Here is a 24,025-nt window from a genome sequence, read left to right as displayed (position 1 = left end):
AAAACGTGTAAACTAACCAACAACACGCGAAAAAAACACACACACCACCAATCTGATTGCAATTTTTTTTTATTCATTCGTACGTATGATGGTTTCCGACTTTTCAATTGCAGACATACGCACATTTGTGAATTAAAACATAAAGCCACAATGGGATCATTAATAAAAAGTTCGCGGCTGTCAGAATCTAAATCTAAATCTAAGGAAACCCCTATTTAAAATCGTAACCGATGTGGTTGGCTTGCTTGTCCATTTCTCTGCATAAAACCACCGTTACGCCGCATTTTTATTCCGAGTGTTTTACGAGAAAAAAAAATAAAACAAACACAATCCCGAATGTAATTACATTCATATTCGAAGAAAGGAGAGTGAAAAAAGCACAGTGTGTGTGTACCCGTTATTATTAAATCGAATTTATTATATTCTTTTGTTCTCGCCCGCTAAAATCACTGCAAAATTAAAACGCAAACACTCAGAAGTAAAGGAAAAAAAATTATGTAACCGAAGAACACACATAATTTGTTAAAGTTATTACGTGTGTACATTGTGAATATAAAATGTTGGCTTAAGATTACGTTCGTTTTTCAGCGTCAGTCTAATTTCCCTGGTTGATCCATATTAATTTGTTGGTCGTGGTTTTAACATTGGAATATTAAAATCTTCGTTTGTTCTTTGGGACGAAACAAAGAGTGGGACACGGTGCGCGCATTTCATTTTCATGGTTTTTTTGTGCTCGGTATGCATTTGTATGTGCTCAAGTAAAGCAAATCAATCATCAGAAGCGCACGGTTTCCATTTAAATGGTATCAACGGATGACGACTTAAACCCACCGAAATTATTCCGATACATTGGAAAAGATGGGCGCACAAAAAACGGGTAATGAATGATGAATAATTGTGGCAAGAGGAGCGAACGACACACAAATACAAGCACAAATGATCCACAACAGATGAATTTCAATGTGATATCGGATGAAGCGATGAATTTAGCACCTGCTTGAAATTATTGCAATTTTTAAGTATATTTCACTCTTCATTGGTTGTATTTTTTTGGCTCTGCGCGTTGTTGTGTCTGTGTTTTTTTTTCTCGCTGCCACCATAAATTATTACAGATGATATTCCACAGATGACAGCATGTCGTTGTCGGCATCATCATCAATTTTCATGCATTACGAACAGTCAAACGACTTTTCATAATGAATTTTCCTTCTATATACTCTCTTCGAACCGTGTCACCCCTCAGACACACACACACGCGCACAATTCACCATTCGATGAAAACTAATCCGATTGAGAGAACAAAACAACCGAAAACATAATTGAAATTAAATACAGAAAATGACGAGAAAAAATAGCCAGAGATGAAACTGGTGGAAATGCTATAGAATGTGAAAGCATTTGAATTAAATCTGTGAGATTAATAACGCGTTCATCATTTTGTGCATCGAATTTATGCGATCTGGTAAAGCTCGAGTAAACCAATTGCAAAGACCAAGTCGTGGCAGCGAGCATGCTTTTGCGCTGAAATCGAACTAGCTTCATTACCAGTTTATTCCGGCTCGATACGAGCGTAACCACGCACAATGCTAGCTCATTCTTCTCGCATTTTTTTTTTGCGGAAAGGAAGTGTTAAAGTCTTGATTACTAACTTCCTGGTTGGCAACCATTTTTGCTGACTCTTTTTTATGACTGTTATAAGCGACACTTGAATTGCTATTCTACGAGGGTTGCTCCATAATTTTTTTTAAAAACATATATAACACAGTTGTTTTTTGTCGAAAATGGTTTTATTGTTTTTCAAAATATTCCCCGAGATGATCGATACACTTTTGCATTCGATGAAACCATTTGTCATAGCATTCGTGCCACTCCGAAACTGATATCTCCAAAACGTGTGTTTTGAACGCTTCAACTGCTTCTTCTGGTGTCGAAAATCGTTGACCACGTAGTTTTTTCTTCACGCTTGGGAACAAAAAAAAGTCATTGGGTGCCAGGTCAGGACTGTACGGTGGATGACCCATCAGTTCGATGTTTTGACCGGTCAAAAATCGAGTAGTTTGAAAAGATGTGTGAGAGCTCGCATTATCGTGATGAAGAATTATTTTGCGACGGTGGTTGTTTTTTCTTATTTCACCAAACACTTCGGGCAAACAAATGGTGGTATACCAATCAGAATTGACGGTCTTACGATCCTCTAGTGGAACGGTTGCCACATGACCACTTCTCCCGAAAAAACAGGCGACCATTCGCTTCGAAGTGCTTCTTGCTCGAACAACTTTCGTTGGGTTATCTTCATTTTGGAAGACCCATACAGTCGACTGCTGTTTCGTTTCGGGCTCATAGGCATATATCCACGATTCGTCACCAGTGACGATTTTATTATCGTCTTTTGAAGCACCACGATTGAATTTCTTGAGCATTTCTTTACACCAACTCACACGAGCCATTTTTTGTTCGTCGGTCAATTATGTGGGATCCAACGAGAGCAAATCTTTTTTACGGCTAAATGTTCATGCAAAATTGTATGTATGCTGTGGGATGAAATGCCCAAAGATGCCTCAATCTCACGGTAGGTCACATGACGATCTTCCATAATCAGTTTTCTGACAGCATCGATGTTTTGTGGCACAACAGCCGATTTTGGACGACCTGTATGAAACTCGTCTTTGAGCGAACTACGACCGCAACGGAATTCTCGGTACCAGTTATAAATTGTCTGAAGGGTTGGTGCTTCATTGCCAAAGGCCAAATGAAGTCGATCGAAACACTGTTGTTGAGATAATTTACTTCGAAAATCGTAGTAAATCATTTTACGAAAATCTTCACGTGTAAAATTCATTTTTTTGTTGAGTCGCAGTTTACCAGTCACTGTAAACAATACAAATAGCGTTCGTACGACAAAAGGTTCAGGGCACGAATACATACCAAAACATCAAACTTTACGAATATGACAATGGTTTACATCGGGCAACACTATAAGTACCATTTTAAAAAAAATTATGGAGCAACCTACGTATTCGTCTGTCTGCATAGTTAATCTTATATGCTTATAAAAAGCGATTAAATTTTATCTTCATTTTGCGGTTATATTAAAAATTGTCGCAGTCAAAGCCGCATATGCCAACTTCATTCATATTTCATACATAGTCAAAACGACGCTATAACACATGTGCAAAATATTCTCTCCATAATTGCTATGAATTATATCATCAGACGAAATATTACAGAATTTTAAAAAAAAATCACCAACTGTAGTGTGTGAGTGAATATGTATGCGCACACGTAGATACAGTGAAATATTGAAATGTATTGTGATTCAACTGGAGCCATTCTTTTGGGAAAAACGTATTGCATCCAATCTCTGTTTAAAATGCAAATGAAGTTAATATATTTTGTTGAACTTTACATCCGCGCATTTCAATCTGCCAATAACTCAACTGCGTTGAATATCACTGATAACGTAAAAATAAGTAGATACATACAATTTTATCAATGTCAAGTGTTATTTGGCAGCCCGAAGTACTTTTGAAATGGCAAAACATTCGCCAAACACATTTTAAACTTTGCTGAAATATATGATGCGATTTTCTTCCTGTTGAAAATGAAAAATAAGAAATCATCTCCGTTGCCCCGTATTCGCTTACTGAATGATTTATTAGCTTGAACATGCTAACTTTTGTCCTAACACACTTGCACACTGCTCCACATTTTTTTTGTCTTTCAACGCAAATTTGGGTTATGGAAACGAAAACGTATTCTTAATAGACGATGCTGTTTTTGGCCCCAAAAATGTTTATTTTAATGAAATGTGCACGCAAGACATTGGACAGAAATTGGCGTCAGAGTTTACTATTTATATTATTCACTTTGTACTCAATCTTGATCAACATCCAATTGCCATAAAATTTCATGCTAAATGATCGAAACAATTTTAATTGTGATTTATATGGTGTACGTTGATCCGATTGTTTGGGGGTTGCTTTGTTTCACATTTGCTAATTTCATTGTAACTGGTACATATATATCAATGAAATATGTGCTATGAATCACTTAATACAAATCGGAAATGATAATTTATAGCTGATTTCGGAAGCGCAATGGCAAATAATGAGGTGATAACTCAATTAACCACATACACATAAAATACCTATATGTATATGACGCTAATTTCTCAGAGTTTTTCTTTCTCTCTATCATTTCGATATCAACGTGTGAGTTCATATTTTGCATTTATTTCCATTTGATATGATACTAATATCGTGTGAAATATGTAGAGAATGTAATCATTGACGACGCTTGAGTTTGTTGTGCAACACCAATTTCAGCTTTGATTAAGTGATTAATATTGTAAAGCCCGATCGTACAAAATATTCAAGTCAGTGTTTTTTTCCAACATTCTCTCAAATTTTCATTTTTCAAAACGACACGAGAAAAAGTAGATAAGCTAAAACGCTTTCCAATTGCAAAAACACACCAATAACATAGAGTAAAAACATACACAAAGAAAAAGAAACAATTCAAACAAACAAGCAAAATGTTTTATCGTTTTCAATAAAGCAATAGCGTTTCGCGCAACATCGTCCATAAATAAAATTTCGTTTTGTTTCCTGTTGTTGTTCTGGTGGTAGTTAGTAGTTAGTTTTTGTGTGTGTGTGTTCGCGTTAAGTTTTACCGGGGCCCTTTATAATAACAATCGAATGGAGTAATAAAAAGTGAAACACTTTGGAATGTGACCCCCAGTGTTGCAGTTATTTTGTTTAACAGAAATGTATCCCGTTGAATGTGTGCGAGCCGTTGCCACATCTTCGTATGAACGGTCATGCTTTTCAATGCTTCGAATTTTATGGTGCATTTTTTTTGGTCGTCCGTTGATTTTATATCGCCATTGTTCAGTTTTCAACATCTTCAAACTTCTCTTGTACATTTGTACAAGACTTTCTCTCTCTCTCTCTCTCTCTCTCTCTCTCTCTCTCTCTCTTGGATAAGATTCCGAATATGGTGGCCGTTACATGCAATGTTTATCTTTCGCTGTAGTTACAAAAGATTCACGAATGAATTTTTTCATTCGTTGCTATTCTTCACTCTCATTACATGCTACGATATTGTAGTATGGCTATGTTGTGTTTTTTTTCTCTTCATCTTTTGCTGATTTTCATTCATTGTTTATGCTTTAAGCAGTAAATTTCTGTATAGAAAAGAGCGCAACGGCATGCAGTTTAGATAAAGAGATACATTAGTATAAAATGTAAAGCGATTTTTTTCGATGTAAAACAAGAAGAGGTGAAAATAAATGCATTTCGCCAGCAATCTGCAAGCCTCGTTCTGGGTCCGTTTAAAATAACTCAAATAAATGACCACTCTCTGTCGTCTCGATACTGAGAGAAGAATAAGGGTAGATATACACCGTTCCACCCCAAATACCTGGAACAATGCACCACGACAAGCGATGCACAGTTAAAAATGCTTTCACAGACATCATTAACGGACCATGAAATATAAATTCAAATGCTTTCAACTCTATTCGTATAGATATTTTTTTTCTTATTCGACTTTTACATCGGGAAATGAGCCGTTTGTTAAAGCAGATTTTCAAGCGATAGTTTTTGTTTTGTTTTTGAGAATTTTTTTTTCTTTCTTCTTAATAATACATTCTTTTACTAATGAGGAGCACGTAATTTTTAGCATTTCTTTACAACATATTCCAGAATATTTCATCTCTTTTCACTCTCACAAGAAACATTTTAATGGTTCTTTTTTTTTTTCAATGGAAAAAAAAAGTTTACGTAACATTAGTATTCCATCATAGAATTTCCATGAAATATAAATAGAATTCGAATGCAAATGCAAATTTAAAAATTTATAAATCCATTTTCGATTTTTCATTTCAGATTCCTGTTGATTATACGGAAGTCAAAGTAAATACTAAAGTTTCTTTCGAAATATCTCTCTTGCAGCACATTGTAGCCGGTCAACACATTTGAGTTGGGTAAGTACCTTTTTCTTTCTTTTTTTTTTTGCAGAATTCTATGCAACTTTAAATAATTCAATTTAAAACTGTTGTCTTGTTGACTGACCACTTAAATTTTTCCCCATTTGGTAATACGATCATATAATGCTTCAATTGAAACGTATAATAGTTTAAGTGATTTTATGCAATTTATTACTATTTATAAAGGCGAAACTATGTATAAAAATAAAGATTATTTTGTAATAATGCAATATTAACATTTTATTTGAACCAATGAAATACACGATATATAAATATAAGATAGCATAAAATATTTTCAATTTCATTGCATATTGAAGTCGATGTAATCCGTATTTATACGATGTAATGCGTAAATAGAAAAAAAAAATGAATGTAGTTTTCTTCAGATGTAATTTTCAGGTATCTTTTTAAAGTGCTGAGTGCTGTATAACCCCAATAATAATTTACGGAACATATGTCATATGAGCATGTAATCGACTTTGTGAAAAGATGTTTTTTTTTCTTTTCAATGTGGTTCTGAGTCTATATGAATGGGGTAGAATAAAAACTACTTCTCGAAAAATGTTTAAACACGAAACCTAAAAAAAACTTTCAATGAAAAGTGAATCAATTTTTTTTCGTCCAATTGAAGTGAACCAAAAAAAAATTGTTCAATAAAAGTGAACCCAAAAAAAAAATTCATTTTAGTGTATTTTACACTGAAAAAACCGAGTGAAATTTTTTTTTTGGTTCACTTTTATTGAACAAAATTTTCTTGATTCACTTCAATTGGACAAAAAAAAATTGATTCACTTTTTATTGAAATTTTTTTTAGGTTTCGTTTTAAAATAGCAATTTTTCGAGAAGTAGTTTTTATTCTACCCCATTCATATTTCCCCCTTTTTATTCTCAAATTCTAATGATTACTGTTGCAAACATAGGTATGCCGTAACAGCTAGCTCTGTCATTTGAGTTCATTTGTGCAATCATATCACGTGATTTGCATTCATTGAATGAATTTTGAAAGCAAGAATTTCAATATGTAATTTTGGAATGGTTTCTGAAGAACCTTGAATGTTAATTTCGAATGCAGGCACATTTCTTAAGAAACTCCTTTATTTTCTCCTTTTATTCCTCTATGAAGCAATTGAAATGTAGAATTTCAATGCAAACTTGTATTTTTCTAATATACTCGGTTGAAGTAATTGAAAAATGGCATGAAACGTAAGTGTTCTAGACTTGGATCAAAATAATCAACACCGGAAAAGTGAATTGCATTGCAAACTATTCGACAGCATCCGACGACTAAATGCAAACTGAATGAATGAAAAAGTGGAAAAAACATGAAGCGCTGTTTTCAAGAAAGCAAAAGTCGAGATAGAGAAGTGGTATAAGATGAATTTAAGTCAATGGCAAAATGGATACGCTTGATAATTATGTCGATTTGTGTGCAAACACACAGAGCTATTAAATAACATCTCAATCGTCATTGTGCATAGAATCGCTAAAAAAACCAAACACCGATTATTATCATCATCAACGACAGCATCATCATCATTACAAACGAAGCGTTCCAAGTTTTGTCGTCGAAGTGTATTTATGTTGATGTCGTGCCTACACTTTAACTCTGCTCGGTCTCTCTCTTTTGCTCGGTCGATTGATGAAAAACTGCACAGCGTCAAAAGACGAATGAATACATTTTATTCATGGCATGAATGACATTTTCAATCCATTCTACATGGTAAAATGACGGACGTGGTTCAATGAATGAAACACGTGACAAAAAATCACAAACACCTTTCTAACTATTTTTCATTCCCGTTCGCATAAACTATGTAGACACATACAGACACACACACACACACACATTACTTCGATACAGAGTTAAGATGCCGTTTCGAATTTTTCAGATGCCGGCTGCTTGTACTATTGTTGTTACCGATGAAATGGCACATCAAGCAAACAAAAAAAATTATTTGCAGCTTCAGTTCGTTTGCCTTGTTTCATGACTTGTTATTCCAATAACAGTGACATCAACAAAAACAACAAAAGAATCGATGGTGCAACACAAAAGACGAACAATTTTCTGTTGTTGTAGATGAAAACGAAAGAACAGGTGTCGAGATCGAAACGAAGAAGATGAAAAAAAAAACTGTATGAGATAAAATATTATGAGGTTTTAAAAACTCATTTTGAAATGTGCATAAATATGTGTTCGATGTCTCACGTCTTTGTCACCTATTATTATCATTGGCAAAGTTGATATGTCACATACAGTCGCGCAAACACCGACACAGCGCTCCATCAGTTGTCGATTGTGATATGTACTTCTATGATTCGGAAATGTGATGCTTTTGAAGCACAACGATCCCATCGAATTGAATATACTTTGACTTGTTTATGGCCAAATCATGCAAACAATCAACATCAACAACTTGGGCGATTGTAATATGTAGATAATATCGAAATGGATTACAATTTATATGCTTTTTTTTCATCGAACGTCATCGAATATTTTTCTTTTTCTTTGATCAGAGATGAGGCAGTTTAAGATGACATTAGTAAATGAGATGAATATGAAGCGACAAGGCGTACAAAAGTCGAAATAATTTTTCGATCTTTTTTTTTTAATGGCACCTCGTCTTGTGCTCGACGAATGAATAATGAGCACATTTATTTCAAATATGGCGTGCAAACGCATACAAGAAAGTATATACCAACCTCTTCACTCAGGCCGCACCGTTTTAATACTAACGATGATTATTGGCTTAACTGTCTGCTATTTATTAAATGTCTGCAAATGACGACAATTCTTTCACATTGCGAATAAAAATATATAACAAGTTATTTTTTCGACGCTTTCTTTGTCGCTGTTCAATTCAATTTAAATCATTGATGAAGAAGACCAGATTAAGACTATAAAAAGGTTTTTCATACTGTTCTTTTCGCCGTTATTCGTTTTGCAAACATTTGTTTTGCTTGTTTTATAACACGCATTTAATGCACTTTTGATTCTATTCAGATATTATGGTTTTTTTTTTCTCGTCAGTGTGTGAAGGTACCCAATAAAAGAAAAGCCCACGTCTGGCAAAAACCGTTTGAATATGAATTACAAGCGTTAATATAACCTTGACGCTTGAAATATTGTCTGGAACGTTGCCTCGCTCAAATGGTTTAACGTGTATATCAATTCGATACGAATGGCGAATAAATTTGTTACGGCGCGCACACGAAATAACGAAATGTCAATGCCATTTTGTGAACACATGAGACTCAATTAACACTATGTCGATTCAATCAAATTAGCCCGAACCACAAAAACCAGCCATTTGATGACGATTGTGGTGTCAAAGTGATGTTTTTGTTATTCGTATTCTTGTTGATTGTTTTATGTCTTATTCCCGGTGGAAAAATTCAATGTGGCAGCAGAAAGTAAAAAGAAATTACGTTATTGCAGACTTTATACGTCAATCGAAGACGTAGTTTTGCTTTCGTCACATTTTACGTCAGAGCCTTTCGGCGAAAAAATATTTCGCTGGATCAACATAATTCAGTGGAAGAGCATTGTCAAATAATCACATCGTTTTATAAATTCAAGCACGGAATCGGGAAAAAGATACGACAAACAATATGATGTTCGTTCTTTTTTCACATTTGCAAAAGTAAACATTTATAAAATATGTAATCTTTCTTTTTCTGTTTTTTTCTCGAAAATATTTGCGCAAAAAAAGATGCTACATGCTTCCTTGACATATTCGTTAAAGAATAATATTTGATTGAACTATGAATATTGAATGAATCAGTGTCGCATCCGTAATGGAAAATGCACATTCAAATGTACAAAATGTGAATCGAAAAGATTAACAAATAAAGAGCATCAAACAAGTTTTACAAAGTAAATATGCTGAGCAAATATAATTTCGATGGCTCGAAACTTTGTTCGCGTCGCGCAAGCAAAAGAAAAATCATTAAAATGAAAGCTTGCTTGTTGTATTTTTCGAAATTCGGGTGTGCACCACGCCGAAAAATGAATGCATTGCTGCTTTCATCGATTATTTATTTCATTTAGTAGTAACAGTAGTAGCAACAGAAGGAAACTTTGTCGTATGATACTCGCTGATATTTTGGCCGATTCACTTGGCATTGTACGTTAACCGGCGATCGATTGAATGCTGCAATTTGCAACTTAAATATTAATCCAATTTGTCGTTTTTCCATGTTTAAGTGAATCCGAATCACATTCTGTTTTACGATTGCCATTTTTAATGGCACTTGCAACACATACAACATTCGAATTTGTTACCGTTTTGCGTTGTTGGTACAATTTTCAATTGAAACCGTCTCGAATGCACTACAAAATTCCGAATTAAAAGAATGAAAAAATGAAAATCAATGGATGGCGTTTTCGCTCCCAATAGATTTCAAAACCCCTACTATTCACTGACACCTCATTCAATATGTATGATTGAATCGCGTACGTTGAATGCGGGATGTTTTTCGATTGTGCACAGGACTCACTCTCTCTCTATCTATCTTTCATCGGTGCCCGTGTCTCCGATTTTATGATACCATCATCAATTTGTCGCCAACAATGCACAATTTGCCACTTTTTGTAACAAGCATGCTTTCGATTCCTCTCTTTCTCCCTGTCTCTCTCGCTCTTTCGTTCACTTACTCTGTAAATAATAATCAACTTTTCTTATTTGTTGGATTGCTGGTATCATCCATTTGTTCATTTCTACTTTTTGTCGAACTTTTAAATTAGGTATCGAACTTTTCACAAAGTCGATACAAAAACGATGATGCAAGTTCTTACATTCATGTCGTTAGTTTCAACCAGCATAATTACGTTTCTTAGATTTGTTTCGAAGAAATTGAGGCGGGCCGCCACCACCGTTGCCACTGAAATTTTCGGTCGACATTGGAAATGATGACAAAAAAAACTGCGAACACATTGCATTTGAACAAAAGAGAGATAGAGAACGGATATCGGTTTTCCTGGTATCAGCAGATTGTAATCGAATCAGCATTTGTAACAATTTTTCGTTCCATAGGACCAAAGCAACCGAGCGTTAAATTTTCGTTGAACGTAAAAACGATGACTCTATAATTGCTAAAGTTTTCCATTTCGGAAAGCAATTTTAATAAGTTATTGGCACTAAAACAATCAGATAAATGCCCAAGCAATTGTTATCAACATTTAACAATTGATATTGGTTACTTTTTACGTGATTCGTGTATACATTACTCACATCAACGTTTGCCGTCGATCGAAACATCAGATCAGAAGCTAACATCTGAAACAATATCGACAATATAATCAAACATTTAAAATCTAGATCAATCAGTCAAATTGTGTGATGTTTACTTGAGATGTTTCTAAATATATATATATAAGAAGCGCTTAAAAGCTCTTCGATGAAAGTGCACCTTAAACTTCCGATCATTGTATTCAAAATGGGCGTAATAAATTGATAAGTAACAAGTCCGTCTTTATTTGCTTAATCGGTCCAAAAATAGGCAACAAAATTTCGATAATAGGTTCAAGTATGTCCCTGCTGTCTATCATTAAGCTTGTCAAGTTAACAGACAGTTGAATCTTCATGGAAATCTATTTTGGACAAAAAATCCGAAAAATAATTCACGATAAAAACATAAAAATAAATCCGAACGAACCGCAAATAGAGGGAAAAAAATGGAAAAATGGAATGTTCCATTCAAATTTTATTTGCGTATACACGATGAATGCGGTTGTTGTTATTCAAAAGTTGTTGGTTTTGTTTCGCTTCGACAATGTTGTCAATATATTTATATTGTGGGTGTGTGGTTGTTGTCTCGCCACTTAATCGAAAATCAAAATATTTTTCATTGTTTACCGCATTGTTTGTGAATGGAAGCAGCCGCAGCAGTCGTCGTCACCGTTTCATGAGAGTGTCGCGCTGTTGTTATTGCCATTTCAGGATTTTATAAATAATCTGCGAGGAAGGGAAATAGACAAAGTTTTTGCGTAACTTTGATTTAGCATATTTAAATGACTTCTTTGTTTGTTTTGGTGTTCATCATTTTTCAGCGTTTGCATATGATGTGTATCCCAATGAAGCGATGAAGAAGCAGTCTTAGCAAAAACAAAAAACTCTGAACCAAATCGTCGTCAATCTGCTTGTTGGTTTGAAATTATGTACAAGCATTATTAGAGCTGATTTAATGGGACGATAATAATGATACACGCAGACATTTTCACTTAGAAATCAGTTTTACCGCTCGAAATGAGACTCAGTCTTTATCTCACTCTCACTAACTCCCTCTCCATCTCACTCGTGCCAGCACAGTCATTTTACACACTTTAACATCATATTGTTTTCTTCCATGAATGAATGACTTGATTTGACAGTGTTTCCAATGTGAATGCCGTCACTTTGACAACAAACTAAACAAAGTATAAAGCAACCATCACTTGATTCTCATTGAACATAATAATCTTTTGTCTTCTTATCGAAAGTGTGTACACGAGAAATTTTTGCAATTTATCGACGAATGCGATCAAATTTGTTTTCTCTTTTCCCTTTTCTTCAACATTATTATAAGAAGTTGGTCGGAAGAAGCGAGTTGCATCTGTTTATCAATGAGGCTGACTTTTTTGGTTTCTGTGCGAGAGATGTGAGTTGTTAGGATATTTGTGGTCCAAGTTTATGTATATGCTTTATGGGTTGCGTTGCACAAATAATAACGTTGCCTTTTGATTGAACATTTTTGATAATAAGAAAGATGTTTTGATATTTTCGTTAAAAGACAACTTGTCAAAACAAAACTTTGTCTATGAGTATTTCATATGGTTGCTCTATCAAAGTGATCGCAAAACCAAACAAACTCAAGCAATTTCACAACTTGCTGCAATTGCTTTTACATGATGATGCTGTCTATTTACATTTCACTTGTGCGCATGAGTTTGCAAGTTTGTCTCACATGAAATGCTTATTAATAAATTAAAATTATTTCATGTTTGACTGGTTCGGTCGTCTGTAAAACATTGCCTTGCCAATGTATATATATGTTGGTATGTATGTAAGTCTTATGGATGATTTTGTCACAAATATTTCATGCATCAATTAATAGGATCAAAAATGGCCTTTGGAAATGTTATATGCACTTGTCTATGGAAGCTTGTATCTTATTTGTCCACCTTCAAATAAAATAGTCAACGTTAACATTTGAAGAGAACGGATACATTTTGCTATTTGATTCCTTGAATCGATATATGAGTTCTTTTGAAATCATCTAATTGATTCTATTTTAACGTTTGATGGTTGAGCGCAAAGGAATAATTGATCGACTTTGAACGAAAAGAAAACCATCTACACACACACACATTCACAAACCAACCGCCAGCATCCGGAGTGAATCTATCTTTAGATACAGAATGAACATTTCAAATGCGAGAGATTCAGCAATATTTTTTATCCTTTCTGGAAATTGCTTTAAAATCTGGTGAATGAACCACGACACATCCTACGTGGTAAAAAGAAAAACGTAACGCCAACAAACCACATTGATTATGGAAAAATTTATGAACTGCTTGCACATGTACTTTTCTTGCACACGAATTTTCCCGGGGCCCGGCAAACATGCGGCAGGAAACGCAATTTGTCTCGGTAAAATAATTTTTTTTTCTGGTGATTGCAGCAATTTGCTACTGCCCCAAAATAGACTTGTCGACATTATTTTCTCTGGTGGATTTGGTACAAGACGCAACACCCACACATACAAGCACATGAAGAAGTTGAAGTAAAAAAAAAAGATGGGAACAAGCACCAGCAGAAACATCGAGTAGAATATGTTCGATTTGCTGCAAACACACACACTCATAGGAAATGAAAATCAAGATGCATTTTGCTGCATGTCTTTTCACAGTTGAATATTGTGTGCTTCTCGGGACGTAATAAATTTTCGACTTTCCGATTTCGAGACGGAGAACTACCAAATGTCATCGTTTTCATATGGAGAACTATTGCTAGGCTACAATGACGACAGAGACTAGACACACACACACATAAAACGCAATGACTTAAGCTTAGGTTGCATTAGGCAAAAGTCACGATAGAACGAAAATGGATCGCAATATAAGCGGGCGTAGGTGAATTCATGTTGCCTTTGAATTGAATAACACTTGCGAAATTTATTAGTAAAACATTACATTTGGCTCATTGGAATTCGTTTAATCGTTATAAATGGATGTTTTTTGCTTTAGCTACCTTTTCGTCTCGCATGAGCCAAACATATATCGTGACTCACAAAATATAGCCAGCACAATGGATATTGCGCTTCTACACACGCATTAACTGGGTGCCAATTGAAAGCGAATGAGAAAAAGAGAAAAGAGGAATGTGGTCTCGAGTGTCGCTTTTATGAACTGGATAAAACAGTCTTCAAATATATTGTCGTAACACACGAGTGCCAGCCAATCCACTGGATTATACACACGAACGAGAAGCGACCATCTCGAATTAACCAAATGTTCGAGCTCATATTGCTAATTTCGACGATATATTTTCATTTATTTACGGTACGACGGTACCAAGTGAAGAGCCTTCTTGTTTGCCATCTTCGCTTCATTTTTGCTTCATATATTTTATTTCATAAAAACGATGTGGATTTTTTGCGCTTCGTTTATTTTCATTCTTTCATCACACCCCTTGTAACGAGAAACTAATGAACTTACGTATATCCAGCACCAAATAACGTCGAATTTCATTCATTTACTTGCTTCGGATATATTCAATAGAATATGTATTTTAATGAAAGGACAAAGAAAATTTTACCTAATTTTCGAGTGATTTTTTTTACAATTTAAAAGATCATAAAATATATACAGTCAAATAAAAAGTGTAATTTGTTCGATAATCATCCAACAATTATAATTGTTCAACAAGCGACTGAGTTTTTCTCTACAAATAACACATAATTACAGTGTTTTATTGAGTGAAACATATGATGTGAAAATCGTAATAGTTTCCTTATAATTCAACGGTAACCTTTAAAGATATCTCTCGAAAAGATTTTAAAGTAATATTTTCAATTTTCGACCGATTCTGGTCATCCAATTATAAAATTTCTTCTTTTCAAAATGTTTGTCTTTTTGACCGTCTGCCACTCAAAATATGTCTCCTTCCGAATTTAAAAAGTATTTTCAACTTGTGTTTTTTCTAATTCTTTTCTTTCTTTGCATGACACTTTTTTTACGTAATTACTCATGAAGATAAGAACTTTCACTCAACCTGAAAAGATGTGCGAATGTCAAAATGTACAGTAATTTCTTATGGACGACACACGCGCGCACCCCGCTCATCGTAATAACAATTAAAGAATTAATTTTGTGAAAGGAGTCATGCCGTGAGCGATGACACAAACAAGACGAATTTAAATGTCGATGGTTTTTTCATCAGCAGCTGTTTTGTCACAAGTTTGGAATGTGTTGTCGCACCGATTGGGCGGACGAGAGTGAATTGTCGGCTGAAAAGTTTTTGTGCATGTTCTATATGAAAATGCTGGTGCCAATCAAAAGATTAAAATCGTAGCTGCGAACGATCACACAGCGGGAAATTGCACGTAGCACTTGTTTCTTTTTGTTTTTTTGGCTTTGCGTTGTTTTTCTTTCGCTTTAACCATTTGCAGTATGTCAAAGAGTTAAAACGTCCGCTAGACGCTTGACTGCGTCAACCTGTTTTTTCAGGACGATTGTCTAGCTGATTATTCATTTGCAAATCGAGTCACTGCTGAAAGTACGATCTTGCAGATGCGATAAGACTTTTGGATTCAAGCAGTGCGTCGACCATCGTCGAAAACTGCTAAGCCAAATTCATGAAATGTGAAGCACGAAGCTTTATACAGTATTTGAATTCAAAATGATGGACTTTTCGTCAAATATTCTAAGCGGTCAAAAGAACGAAATTGTATAATGAAAACCAAAAAAAATCAGGAATTTTATTAAAAGACCGCAATCATCCAAAAAAAAAATTGAATATACTTGCTGGTTTTACTTCCTGGAAAAAATGTATCCCTTTGGCATTCACAACTTTTCTCCCCTCTCAAATAAACCTAAACATTCTACATTTAAATTTATAAGTGAATTCATGTGTTACAGATTCTTCTTTGCGAATGAAATAATTTGAAATTCATGTTTTCCAAACATCAGTTTCAAATTACTTAATGATTTTCGAAACGAAAGATAAACATTTAATTTGAAATTCATGCTATCGTATATAATATGCCAATATCAAATGGGAATTTTTATGTGTGTAGCGTGAGTAAAATAAATACCATAAATGTGTGTCAATTTATATGTTTATGATCGATATTGTCGACCATTACGTTTATAGAAGAAACGATTGAATGCACAATATGAATGCAGAGAAATCAAGCCAGACCCCAGACCCAAAACAGATAAATTGTTACAAATGAGTCGTTTTACAATAAAGAAGTTCATTACATTTTATTGTGACTGAAACAATGCCAAATGGTATGTTGAGTATGCAAACGGGCGAGAAATTCTCAAGAGTCAAAGAATTAAATAAAGAACAGCGAATGTATTGAAGTAGTTTCCCCCAATGGCCCGTGAAAGAATAGAAAAAGAGAAAAAAAGTACACGACATGACAATATAATAGTACAAACGGTTCGTATTATTGTTGCTCATGGTTACGAGCGACGCGGTGCACACATTCATAGCCAAAACCAAATTAGTGTCATTTGTTGCAGTTTTGCATTGAAAAATTGCCACTTCATTCAAGTTGCGAGCTGGTGCCATGCAAACTGCATTCCGAAAGTGTATGTCTGCCGACTGTGTTTTTCAGTTTTATTGTTACCATGGCGAGTTGTTTATCTTTCATTAAGTTAGCTTCGTCGTGCCAGTTTTGCCACAAGAATTTTTGTGCATTCCGCATATAATAAAACATACGGTCGCTGTCTAAATCACAGGCATAAATTCACTTTTTGCCAACATCATTTTCCAAAATGTAATACTTTTTTTTTTCAAATAAAAAACAAACAAAAAAATTAAACAGAATATGTTTGTATCTCATTTACGAGCATATTTTTAACCCTTTCGTTTTTTTTCGGGTGAACAATAAATTTAGATTTGAATTTCAATTTATGCAACTTGTCTGTTACTCTCTCTCTCTCTCTTTCATGCTAGAAGAGAAAATAAACTATTTTAATTGAATTGAACCAATGGAAATTTTGAACAGGTTTTAATTGAAATTGCATCGAAATTTTCGTGATTATTAAATTATTTAAGTTATTTCCAAAAGGCAAGTGCAATTGGACAGACATTTATAACACCATCTATGTATCTCATCTCTCGGTTATTTCAAGTAAACTTACAAGCCGGTAAATCTACGATAAGAGTCATTTTGATAATTTAACAAATTTCAATTGGATTCCAAAGAAAATTTTATCCACAAAACAACCATTTTGCGAATGCTAAAAAGCATACGTAACGAGAAAATCGTAAAGAGAAAATCCATTAAAATAACCTCAATTGATGGTGTTTTGTTGTGGCAAATGCTGTGTGTTGAATTGCAATTTCATATTGTTAACTGCTGGTAAAGCACGTTGAAATAATAATAATGTCAAAAAATGTTCATTGTGAAAATGCCTTATATAACTTCAAACTTTGTCACAAATCAAGTGTCAAAAGTTTGACATCTTCATCATCATTATTATCAAAACATGCTTTATAGTTTGAACATTTCGTGTTAAAATCTTTCGATTCAAAATGGTTAAACAAATGCAGAAAAAAAGGCAAAATAATCAGAAAATGTCTTATTATAAAATTGGTTTCAAGTAATGTTGAAATGTTGTTCGAATTATGGCACAGACGAAGAAAACTGTTTTTTTTTTTCAAATTGCTCGAAAGTAAAACGTAAATTGAACCGAACAACGACACTTGGTTTTCGCATTTTAGCGGTGATGAGGATTTAAAAAAAAAAAAACGAAGACAGAAGAACAGACAACATTTGTGTTTTGCAAATTTTTGCACGTTTTGAAATACACTCTATATTTATTCAGGAGCATCTCATTATTTACGTATTACACTTTACATTTGCATCAACATCTTTTTGGTTTCGCTAAGAAAACTTTTTTTCGGATGCACCTAACAGACTGCTACTACGAAAGATAAACATTCCATTTACTTCAGATGAAGAGAACAAGTCGCCGCCAACTTTTCACTATGTGGTGATGCTTCATCATTATGGATTATCAGCAAACGTAACGAACAACAAAATGAAGAAGAAAAAAAACCAAAAATTTGTGTAACAAAGTCTGACATATCTTGAAGGCGAAAGACAAAAAGTCGTTACGCTTCTTTTCGTGTTTGAAATTTACAAATTCATTCGAGACGCCCGACATGTTTAAGGCGTTATTTGTTTGCTTGTTCTACCATAATTGCGCGTACAACAGCAATGTCGGTGGCGGCGGCACCAACATATGCGACGCGGGCAATAGATGAATGAAAAAAAAAACCCATTCGCTTAATACAACGACAATTTCACGAACAATTGACTGATTTTTATTTTGCGGTGAAATATGTGAATGCACATCGTTTTTAAGAGCACCAAGTGAAATGCACAAATGGATTTTCAAATATGAAAACCACAATATTTTGTTCAATTTATGGCAATGTAGTGCTTGTCAATTTTAAAATTGCTGGCTTCAAACTTGTTTTTTTTTCGCACTGAAACTGGCGATAATTGTGATTTTGTCTGACAATGCATGCATTTGTTCGCGCGATGCAAAGATGAGTTATGCCAAATTGAGATATGTCAAACAATTTCATTCACACACAATTGAAGCACAGCAGCCATACGAACGCAATTTTTTATGGAAAATAAATTGCGACAAATATGCCGAAAGGGAACACGACGTCAAAATAAAAGTGGAAAAAAGAAGACAAAGTAAAAATAAATCGCGTGAGTTAAAACTCAAAAGGGTAAGTGGTAGATTTTTTGTTACTCTCATTCTGATGAACGAGTGTGAAGTATAATGTAACATTTTGCTGAAGTTCATGTTGTGTATACTCACTGTCGAAATTTATTAGTCAATTGATGATGCGAACATATGTGGGTGTGCGTTTAAACTAAAACAATCTCGTTTTCGATACATAAAAAAAAACAACGCACCGAATGTGTATGAAAAATTCACTTGGGAATGAAGACATTGTTTGCAATATGAAAATAAGATGCAGTCCACGCGTATGTTGGAGAGAGATGATGATGATAGACAAAGAGACATGCCATGTCTTGATCCTCTGTCGCCTCATAAAAACCGTTGCTGGGACATTTCTACCATTGCTTGTGCATTCCTTTTATTTATTTTAATAATAAATTATGTTATTTATAGGGCAAGTAGTTGAAATTGTTGCTTTCACTTTTATATTAGCTTATCATTTATCTCACGCGTCTCCCCGATAATGGAATACACAAATGCGCAACTACAACACATGTGAATGAAATAATGTATATCTTTCAATTTCTTTTATTCTCGTATCATGTCGCTAAAGTAAACCGAAAATCTGAACCGAATCTATTGCATGGCTGCTGAAAAGATTCATCTCCATTCGCGTCTCAAATGAACGTGAACAAATTGTCTTGAAGGCAATATGCGTACGGCCACTTATGAGTTATATGCTCTCGGTTTAAAATATGAACACCGATAACACACTGTCGAAAGTGGTACGATGAAATGGTTGTTTCTTTGCGAATCGTTTATTGACAAGGCGGAAGAAAATTATGTAACTTAATGATTGTCATAAAATTGGGCCATATTTTTTCTATTCCGTTTTTATTCATTGTTCCATTTATTATGGAGAGTATTTGGCGCGCGCGAACAAAATTATGAAATATTGAAAATTTCATTGCCTCCTACTTTATCCGCGCAAAGCACAAGGCAAAACATATTTATTATTTGTTCAGTCCGTTAAATCACTTTCTCCCTTTCTTTCATCAAGTTCATATTTTGCCTTACAAGCGAAAAAAATATCGAGTCATATTTATAATATCGACTTGGGCAAATAAAACTTTCAGAAAGAAGTAAATTTGTGAACAATTTGTTGGATGTTCCGGCTTGGACGACGTACAATTCAAACTGTTTACGTTTGTTTTCAACCAATGAAATATTCAAGATATTTATATTTAAAGAGACGATTGAAGCGAGAGAGGAAAAGGACAACGATGTTGAAAAAAATGAAGTCGGAAATATTCAAAATTTACTGAAATGAAACTAACCGTTTTCCCAATGGTACATCAGCAGCCGCCGTCGTTTTGAATTTGGAAAAAATTTGAATCGTATTTGAAAAAAATGCAAAACAAATTGACGAACAACGAACAGTTGTGCCATGACACCAGATTGTTTTCATTTTCTTTCATTTTTCTACCATTTTCGCTAAAAGCGATAAAAGAAAACTTTTGATGCGTACGCAAAACCCTTTCGCTGTGTATGTGCGCACACAATTTTTTCTCTCAATTCTCTGTTGTGTTTGCAAAGTCGCTAATGAAGTTTCCGGATTGAAATGCTTTTGAAATGAAAATGTGATGCAAGCTAATAGTGAAAGAGAAATGGAGAGTATGCGAGTGAAAAAGAGTTAACGGAGTGCGAGCAATCGCAACATTAAATGGGAAGTTTACAGACATGCTTACAAATTCTCTTTCATGCCTTCCATTTCGTCTAATGCAGTCAATATCATTAAATAAATTTACTCATTTCGAAATTATATGGTCGTTCCTTTTGTCGTCGTGCGTTGCCAACCCATAAAACACACAATCGTAAAAAAAATATTAAGCGAGCGGTAACCGGAGACGCTCAACAAACATGCCGACAAAAATTCCGACTGCTGACGCAAAAATTGCCCAAGCTAATTAAATATAAATGTGCATTTAAAAGATTTGTGTATGTTCTAGAGTCGGCCGCGACATCGACAACGACAATAGCAAGCATATCGATGAATCGAGCATGTCTATTATGTATGCATAGAAATGCCAATGATTAAAATTATGATGACGATCGTTTGCAAAGAGAAACATATGTTCATGATTTCTCTTCCCTCTCCCTCTTTCTGTGTCTGTGCATTGCATAATAATTGACTCGGATTCGGATCTATGTTATTCAGCTCCTATTTACCAAACGTATTTTAATCTGAATTTGATGTACTAAAAAATAAAGTTTTACGATTATGACTCAATACGTCGTCGGTTCTTATAACAAATTTCGCATGAATTTTTATATCGTGTGCACGTCATAGCATCATGAAGTCATCTCATTGCCTTTTTCGACATTGGTTCGGCACAAAGAATAGCTCAAAGCCAGCGCTTTAATTTTTTTTTCTCTTTTCTCGGTCTTCTGTTACATTAACGAGTTAAAAGTTGGTATCTTGTCATGCTTTTATGAATGAGTAATCGACATTCTTCACTTCACTTTTTCTCCCTTTTTTACGGATAGATTTTTTTCAATTAACTTCGCTTTTTTGCAAGAGCTTTGAAATTTGATCTCACTTTACATTAAAAAGCGTTCAAATTCGCATAGTTTTCAGCTATAACGAAGTAACAAAGTGCTTTCGGAACTCTGTCGTTCTGTTTGAAATCCAAAACTCTGCACTCAATTCTTTTGCTATTTTTATTTGACCAGCAACCGAATTCCTTATCAAAACATTTTCCACGGGAATTTTCGATGTCGAACACTTTATATCGAAAGAAATGTGGAAAGAGACAAAATTCTTTCTTAGTTAAGTGAATTGGTTTTTTCTTCGTCGTGAAGTATAAAAAGCAGGGAAAAACACACGCTGTTGACAAGGTTTTTTTTTCTTTCGTGGACGAAATAAAATTGAAAAGTCTTGCGATGCTGAAAATTTAATAAGAATGCACACATGCAATGCAATTTATTCATGTCGTATGGACCATGAATTCTTGATGGTGTTCGAGCTAAACGCACGCAATGCCATTGTGAAATGTAACTTGACTGCAATCTATATACATGTGTTGTCGTCTGATTCATGTTATTTTATTCATATTTAAAGCATAGTATTAGGGTTTTCATAGCGCACATTTTTAACGGTTGTCGTTGAGGTTCTTTGCATGAAGGCTTAACGTAATCAAAAGTGGTTTATATTACATCACTTTTGCTCGGGTTCCAATTTCTTTTAGTTTTATCGCTTATAGTGTTGTAGTTAATATGATTGAGTTGGTTTTATTTTCACGTTGTCACCACTACAACCGACACACAATAGCATCTCTTGTCATTCGATTCGGTGTGAAAAATTGAATTTTGCAATGGGCCATATGGGATGTGGCAGAAAGCGACATAGAGAAAAAAAAACCAGAAACGAAAAATGTAATCCATAAAATAAGCATCACTGCCTTTTCGCTGTTCAGAAAAGGTAATAAACCATAAATGTAATAGTAATAACTGGTTTTATTTTGTTCGCGCATTCGAATTCGCATCGAAAAATCGCTCGTAATATTCGATAAAAATAAGCATTCAATGTGGATGATATAGTTAATGCTGTGCTGATTTTTTTTTTTGCCAAAGAAAACACGAAAAAGGAGCATTTGCACACGATATTACAAAAGGCCAAATGATAATAAATAAAAGCAGAGAATGTGTATTTGTGTGATTGCATGGAATTTAAGTAGCAAGAATCAAGCATAAGAAAATAGGTGTCCGCATTCAAAGCGCAACTTACACGCTCAATTACACAAATAAAATCAGGGTATGCAATATCGTATCTTCTGTGAGGATGAAAAGAAAAGAAAGGGAAAAGAGCGAGAAAGAAAGTTCGAACGCAAACGAAAAGGGTGCGAAAGAAAGAGAAGCAAGAAATGGCGCTCGTCTTCAATTCACCAACAATAACAAACAATAAAAATGAGCAACTGAACTGGGAATGTTGGTGGCAACATTGAAGTTTTTGCAGATATTTACACGATTCCGTATGTCTTGTTTAGTATTTATCACGATACGAATCATTTAAGTTGTATTGTTGCCCGTTCGTTCGTTCGTTTATTTGAAGGAACGAAGTTTCTTTCTGCAACAACTCCACTGATTCCTTTTATCATCCGAGCACTTTCAAATCGTTCCATTTGCACTCCGGCGAAGTAAAAGAGAATGAAAAAAGAAGAGAAAAAAACCAGACAAACAATCGACGATTCTGTTTTTATGATCTATTATTTCTTTGCATCTGAACAAGAGCGAATACAAACGAAAAACCGCTGAAAGCAAAAAACATATACACACACATGGACTCACATTTTTTGTGTGTGATGTCGTTCATTTTGTGCAATCGGTTACAATTTTCAATGGAAAGTATGTTGAGCATTTTGTGCGCTCGTAACAGCACATGATATATTAATATGGTGTTAGTTTTTTGTTGGTATTTGCCAGGATTTTCGCTTCAAACCAAAACGCAACACACGAATTTGGTGCGGCAAAAAAAAAGGAAATAGATGACAAGAAGAAAATGTGAGCCCGCATCACACAGCATGAAATGCAACTAAACATTGCTTCCTATGCTGATGCTGCATCATTGCTGTTCGACTTGTTGAAAATATTCACTCTGGCAAACAGAAAGAAAAAGACAGAGAGAGAGAGAGGGAAAGAAAAGAAGCTGTGCATCGAAATTCAACAAGCAAGGAAACACACAATGTGCATGATCTTGGTAATATCGCCCCATGACGAAGAAACTGACAACATTTTGACTTTTGTTTATGTTTCTATTCGCCGTTAGAATCAACGGCAACAACAATGCACACGCAAAAACTTTATTCAACGGGAAAACTTCAGTGTTTGTGTATATGTATGTGTGTGTGCGTGCTTGTATCATTGAGTTGTTTCGCTTTCTATTGAGTTTTGTTAACCCGTTGTAAATCTTTCGACTGAATTTAACTTCTTGCAGCTTGCTTGCACCGTGAATCATAGTTATTTAATACTTTTGCAAGGGGATCTGGGCAAAATGAAAGTTTTCTAGCGCTTCTCTTTTTTTTACCCCTCTCCACATAACACACAACTACACATAAAAA

The 24,025-nt window shown here is 34.6% G+C and overlaps 1 protein-coding gene and 1 long non-coding RNA gene across 9 annotated transcripts in view; one reads left to right on the top strand and one right to left on the bottom strand.

Annotated features, from left to right (window-relative positions):
- Nucleotides 1–24,025, top strand: part of LOC116341252 (tyrosine-protein phosphatase Lar) — a 380,836-nt gene that overhangs the window by 150,502 nt on the left and 206,309 nt on the right. For all 8 annotated transcript variants that reach the window (XM_031768206.1, XM_031768204.1, XM_031768200.1 and 5 more), the window contains exon 6: nt 5,889–5,986. The gene's annotated coding sequence lies outside the window, so the exon portion shown is untranslated. The remainder of the gene's footprint in view (nt 1–5,888; nt 5,987–24,025) is intronic.
- LOC116341261 overlaps nt 1–24,025 on the bottom strand; it is a 106,524-nt gene that overhangs the window by 76,196 nt on the left and 6,303 nt on the right. The window lies entirely within an intron of this gene.

Source organism: Contarinia nasturtii, unplaced genomic scaffold (assembly GCF_009176525.2).
Source record: "Contarinia nasturtii isolate CC-2019 unplaced genomic scaffold, AAFC_CNas_1.1 Cnas_scaffold_695, whole genome shotgun sequence".
Taxonomy (NCBI): Eukaryota; Metazoa; Arthropoda; class Insecta; order Diptera; family Cecidomyiidae; genus Contarinia; species Contarinia nasturtii.
This window is presented reverse-complemented; position numbering and strand designations above follow the sequence as displayed.